The following is a 6,529-nucleotide window of genomic DNA, read 5'->3' on the forward strand; positions in this document are numbered from 1 at the left end:
TATATAGTCAAAATGATCTATAGTATAAGGATAAGGCTGAGTACCTTATTCTGGGGACACTATGGATGCGGCCCACTTTTGTATATGATATAAACAATGCGATCACTAAATTGTGCATGTGGAGACATGTGAGTGGGGGCGTCCTATGCAATGAGTATTGCATAAGATCGGACCATGAAGAAAACCACTCTCACTTTATAAAGTCGTTTACTGTTGAGACTGATTTTCTTTTCATTCGATAACCTAGGTAACTCGGTTTTAATCCTGAGCTAACCATGAACTCCTGTTTATTCGGAATTATCCTTAGATTTGCATGGGTGAGATTGGCTCGAGTTCGCCAACTCAATAGGCCTCCCATTTCAGGGGTAAGACTGGGTGAATGGCTGGGGACGTGGGGTGCAAAATGGAATTCACTCCTACCCACTTTTAGGGATAGAAGAGAGGTAGTTCCCTTAATACTGACTTCAAGTCTTGAACAAGGGGCCCCACCCTCTCATTGGCCTGAGAGGGATTCGGTTTACTGGTTGGACAACAAACCAATTGTTCATTAGAGGATCAGTGGGACATAAGGAACAAGAAGTAACTTTAGGGGTAAAATGGTAAATTGACCCAGCTCTAGTTACGAACAACCTGTGAAGGATCGACTTACTAATCATGGTTATATCAAATGGACATAAATATATCTATAGTAAGGGGAGTGCAAATACTAGGCTATAGTGGAGTGTCCTAGTAGTTAATGAATGTTGGTTAACAAGGTTCTTGAGTTTAACTAGTTAATCTCAGATTGTTGGAGCCCATGATCTATGGTTATATCAAATGGACATAAATATATCTATAGTAAGGTTCTTGAGTTTAACCGGTTCTTGAGTTTTATAGTAGAGATTAAGCCACCTAGTCACCTTAGGTATCCTAGTAGACCTCCACAACTCCCATAAAGGACTAAGGTGATGTTAAAATCAAGTTTCTTGTATTTTAGGTGATCAATAGGTATATCTCTCCAATAAGCATGCATGAATGAATCAAGTTAAGATATATTTTCAGCGGACCGTGCACCCTAGGATCATGAGCAATGGTGTAATAACCCAAAAATTAGAAAAAAAAGAGAAAGGGTTGTCCCGCATTGCTTAACTTGAGATGTGGGGGGTTAACTTCTACTATAAAAGGGAGGTCTCTTACTTCATTTTATCATCCCACTTGAATGGTTCGAGCCAATCGGAGAATACACTTTTTAATGGCTCAGGTCAACATTTTGACTGATCTGACTTGGATATGATACGCTCGGACCCTTTCCTCCTAGTTTCAATTCTTCAGAAGCGTTTAAGGTTAGTAGGACTACCTTTAAGCTTGTTTAAATTTTTGGAGTCAAGTTTGAATTATTTATGCATATTTAGTCTTAGCTCATTTAAATTATTTTATACAAAATTAGGCTTAATTAGTTTAGATTAGTAGGGGTAGGTCAAAATTATTTCATGCAAATTAGGTGAGCCAAATTCAATAGTAGAATTTTAATTATGATTGTTGGACTCCATAGAGTTAAAATTCAGAGAGCAACGTTAAGTTAGCATCAATGGGTCGTAGTAGCTTCGGCCTTCGGCCTAGGCTAACCAAGTAAGTGGCCCTACTATAGTTATAATTGTGTGCTTTATAATGTCACATGCCCGTGGCTTCACACGTGTCATATGCCCGTATATGCAAACTGTTATGAAATGATATGTATAAATTATGAGACGTGATTGTTATGCTATAATTGATGAATTGATATGTTTATGATATAATATGATACGTTGATTGCATGCTCGAGATATGTTATGTGACTATTATGATTTATAATATGATATGTGCATGATGTGAAATGTTACGTCTGGAAGCATGAAAATATTATGATATGACATATGTGTAACATGAATGATATGATATGATTGACATGCAAAATGATGAATTGACATGAAATACAACTTCGATCTATGCATGGAAGATATGATAAAAATATGATAAAAATGATGTGATATGAAGGAAAATGCTAGTGAGGTTGTAGTATATGATAATAAAAATGGAAAAATGTTGGGACCTCATGCATTATTGTGTGCTCATGCATCAGGGGATACACCTTCTCCTTCATGATAGTACGAACGTGTACGCTACGAGGTAGGTAAACGATCATTATGTTTATCATAATGCTGCCAAGATGGTCGTTCTTCCTAACGGGTGTCCGGCCTCAACAGCTACCAAAGAATGCTCGCTCGATCAGAAAGGGGCCAAGGAGGTGTACGAACGTGTACGCTACGAGGTAGGTAAACGATCATTATGTTTACCATAATGCTGCCAAGATAGTCGTTCTTCCTACTAGGTGTCTGGCCTCAACAGCTACCAGAGAATGCTTGCCTGACCAGAAAGGGACCAAGGAGGCGTACGAACCGACTGGTGGGTCCATACTTGTACATGTGGACCATGTGTAGGGAAAATAAGTACACATCTAAATTACCCGTTTAGGAAAACCGCCGTAGTAAAATAAACTGTTATGATAGGTCTCATTCATGAAATTGTATGTGTTTATGTTTAACCCTAATAGGGGGATTGCTTACTGACTATTTTTTTTTAAATACTCAAGCCATATGCTACTTTCATTTTCTAGGTAAAGGCAAGGCATTCCTGTATAGTTTACGATGACATCCCAATTTGAGACTATGACACATGCATAGGGTAGTTATACTTATTTTCTTAGACTTAGGTTTGAAGAGAGTGTTTTTAATTTTAACATTCATTTCTTTTATTTAGTATTTCGTTATGCCGTCTTAAAGATATTTTCGAACTTGTAAGTCCATGTCAGTGTTTTAAGATGAAGTTTATGTTTTACGATAAATTTTAAATGCTTATTTCCCCACAAATTGATTATGTTATGACGATGGTAACGACTTTAGGTAAGTAGAAATTTAGGGTCATTACAGGCGGTTAGAGGTCTAGACCCGTATGCACCCAAAGAATGGATTTCCTTGAGGAGTTGGCCCTAAACATCCGGACAACGTGAGACGAGATTAAATCAGCTAGATGCTCCTAGAACCTAGTAAACCTCCATGGCATCCAAGAATGACAACGACAACTCTCCAGGTCATTAGCAATGTGTATGATGTCATCAGTACCTTTGCAAATAGCTCTCCAGGTTGTTAGCTATTTAGCGGTGCTATCAAAGTTTATGCACCTTTCCACTCTAGTACTAGTAATGTTGAGTCTGGCCTAGGCCGGTTACTGTAGTGCACCAAGCCAATAAGTTTCCCAACCTTGTAGAAGAGTCCCGATAGTAAACACGATAGTAAAGCTGTTCTAAGAGGGAGCGTAGTGCCACATAGGTTGATTCAGTAGCTGCCAGCACATGAGGGTCGCCCCCTGGGGTGACTTTATAGTCTTGCAGAAGGGTTCACCATTTAACCTTCCATGAATGACAATCACCATATTGTCCCACCCGCAGTTTTATGAGGTAGCACCTCAACCTAGGACACTGGACATTCCGTGCCAGAACCTAACAAGCTACCTAAGCCTAAGAACAGAAAAGTAGATTTGTCATATAGTAGACCTCGGATGCCAGAAATAGGTAAACCACCTCCTCCCAACTCAAAGTGGGTCCATGAGTAGCTAAAGTACGGCTCGAAACTCGAGGCACCCTAGATGCTTAGATTGTAGTAAAGACTAGACTAGAACTTCCTAAAGTCTAGAGTAAAACCTATGGATACCTGTTAGGTTAAGGATGCGATTTGAGCATACAAGTAGGTTACGTACTAAGTATTTTTATACTCACCCGTTTCCTCTTTCTTTTTTCAAGTGTTCGCAGGTTGTCGGTCAAGGTTGTAGAGCGTTTGAGAGTTATGCGGTCATAGAGGGTGTCGTTCTAGAGTGTCAATCCATCTTTATATTTGAGTCATTGTATTTCGTTTTGTAGTTGTATCTCAAACTCATTTTTCCCTTTATAATAAATTTGAACGATATAGTCTTCTAATTGGATTTCAATTTATATTTAAGTGTAGTGTTGTTTGTCTTTATTTGATTTAAATTTTATCAAATTTTAATTTTTTATTTTTATTTCAATTTTATTTTATGTCGGCCTCTTCTTAGTCACTATCCCATTTTTAAAGCCTTGAAAATCGGGTCATAACATTACCTAACCTTAAAAATGTTTCATTTCAAACACACTTTAAATTAAAATTCTTAGGATTTAGTAATCAATAAGGAAGATGCAGTTTGTTGGTTTAAATAACATTTTCTTAACCATACTTAGATATCTGTAAAATTTCTGTGGATTAAGTTGTACCATTCTTGAACTCAAAGGTTACCAATTATTTATTAAATAATATTTTTAGAATACAACCCAACTCTTATGTTTATTAAAAGAAGAAAAAGTAAATTTACTATAAATTGGTTCATACACTAAATTTTGAGTCCATATTTTTATAAATAAAACTTATCAAATGGGAATCAATTTCGTAAGCTGATTGAAAAACTAGAACTCCGATTTAGTTATAAGATATTTAGCATGATTAGGGGGAAGAGGTTGTTTCTCTTTGCTTTTCTTTATAAACTTTGTTATGTATGTGGCTGTGGTTCAACTGGTCATTGAATGCTGATAGTGACTATATATAATATCTATGCCATACACAGCCTGGTTTCTGAAAAGGCCTTGGTGTCTAATTCCACAAGGCGGAGGTTCTTTTCAGTGGCTCAACTTTGGGACAAATAAAAGGGGAAATTTTTGGGAAATTTTTGTTTGGGTAAATTAGTTAGGGATTTTAATGAATGATGCATATTCAAGTAGGAACATTTTGTGTGTTCTCTTTGAATACGTACCCAATATACCTACAAATGTGGTACACGTTGCTTTCGCCCACCATTTATTTGTTGAGGACTGTTGGGAGGGAGTCCCACATTAGCTAATTTAGGGAATAATTATGGGTTTATAAGTAAGGAATTCATCTGCATTCGTAAGAGGCATTTTGGAGAAACAAAAAACAAACCCGTGAGAGCTTATGCTCAATGTGGACAATATCTATTATTGTGGAGAGTTGTGGTTCCTAACATGGTATCAAAGTCATGCCCTTAACTTAGCTAGCCATGTCAATCAATATTAATTTAGGGAAAATAGAAAAACGAGTGAATAGTTCCGGCGCCCCTTTTTATGCAAAAACATTCATGTTAAATAGTTCATAAAAAATATCATAGACTAACACGTTAAAAATAAAATCCTTAAACGAAACCAACAACATTTAAGAAATGAAAAATAAACAAATTAACGAAAACTAGGAAACAAAACAATGTCCTATACTAACCTAAGACTAATAAGCAAAATAAAAATGTAGCTACCCTAGTATGGATTCCATGATCTCCAATGCGACGACGCTGTCATCTCTACACGTGTGCCTTGCCTGTACTTGAAATGTAAGGGTAGCACATGACTTTAGTATTTTAAGAAATAGTCGGTAACTGACACCACTAATGGGGTCAGGGATGCAAGCACATGCAACATGGTGAACCTATCCTTTTATCATAGCATATCATGGCCTTAGTCAGATTTCTTACCTGCACAAGGTTGGAAGTGCAATACTTCTCTACACATGACCCACGCATGCCAACATGGGTCCACCAGTCGGCCTCACACACCCCCATGAGCCTGGTTTGTCAGACCAGCACTCGCTAACGGTCTCTTTACTGAACACCACAGAGGGAAAGGGTCGTCAATACTTTGTTGAACACCAACACTCATATCATAATGTGGCTTATCATGGCATAACATAGCTTGTTATGGTGTAAAATGACATAACGTGGCACAACAGTACATAGTGTATCATATCATTACACAGGATAGCTTACTATAGCCTAGTATCACATAGCATAACATGACTTATCATAGCATGTCATATCATATGATATCATATCATAATATCACATAGCATATCATAGCATAAAATCACATCACATAACATAGCATAACGTTCAAGCAAATGACACATGCAGGGACCATGGGGCACATCTCATCATACATGTAACGATCCTAGTTTTCTACCCATCTAAAGTCGAAACCGTCTTCATAACATAACTTATTAGCAAAAATAATCATTTAAAACGTCTCCATAAAACAATGTCATGAACTTTCATATTTAATAAAAGGCTTTTAAAACAATACTAAAGAAATAAAAAATTAAAAATAGACATAAATAAAAATAAAACACCCACCCACTACATTAACCTATATTTTACAAAATTAAATACAATTACCCTATCCAAGTGTCATGATTTTTAAATTTGTGATGCCGCTATCAGCCCTACAAGTGTCTTGCTTTTACCTGAAATGTCATAACAAGTGGGTTGAGTATTTTAAGAAATACTCCGTGAGTGAACTCACTATTAGGGTTAGGAAATGCGAAGACATGCAACATGAATGAGACTTATCATTTTTAAATTTGTATTCCAGGTGGCTATCCTAAATGAGTGGCATAATTCTCAGTTAACCAATTCATTCTTAATATTACGTTAAAGTCCGTAAAAA

This window comes from Cucurbita pepo, chromosome LG16 (genome assembly GCF_002806865.2).
Source record: "Cucurbita pepo subsp. pepo cultivar mu-cu-16 chromosome LG16, ASM280686v2, whole genome shotgun sequence".
Taxonomy (NCBI): Eukaryota; Viridiplantae; Streptophyta; class Magnoliopsida; order Cucurbitales; family Cucurbitaceae; genus Cucurbita; species Cucurbita pepo.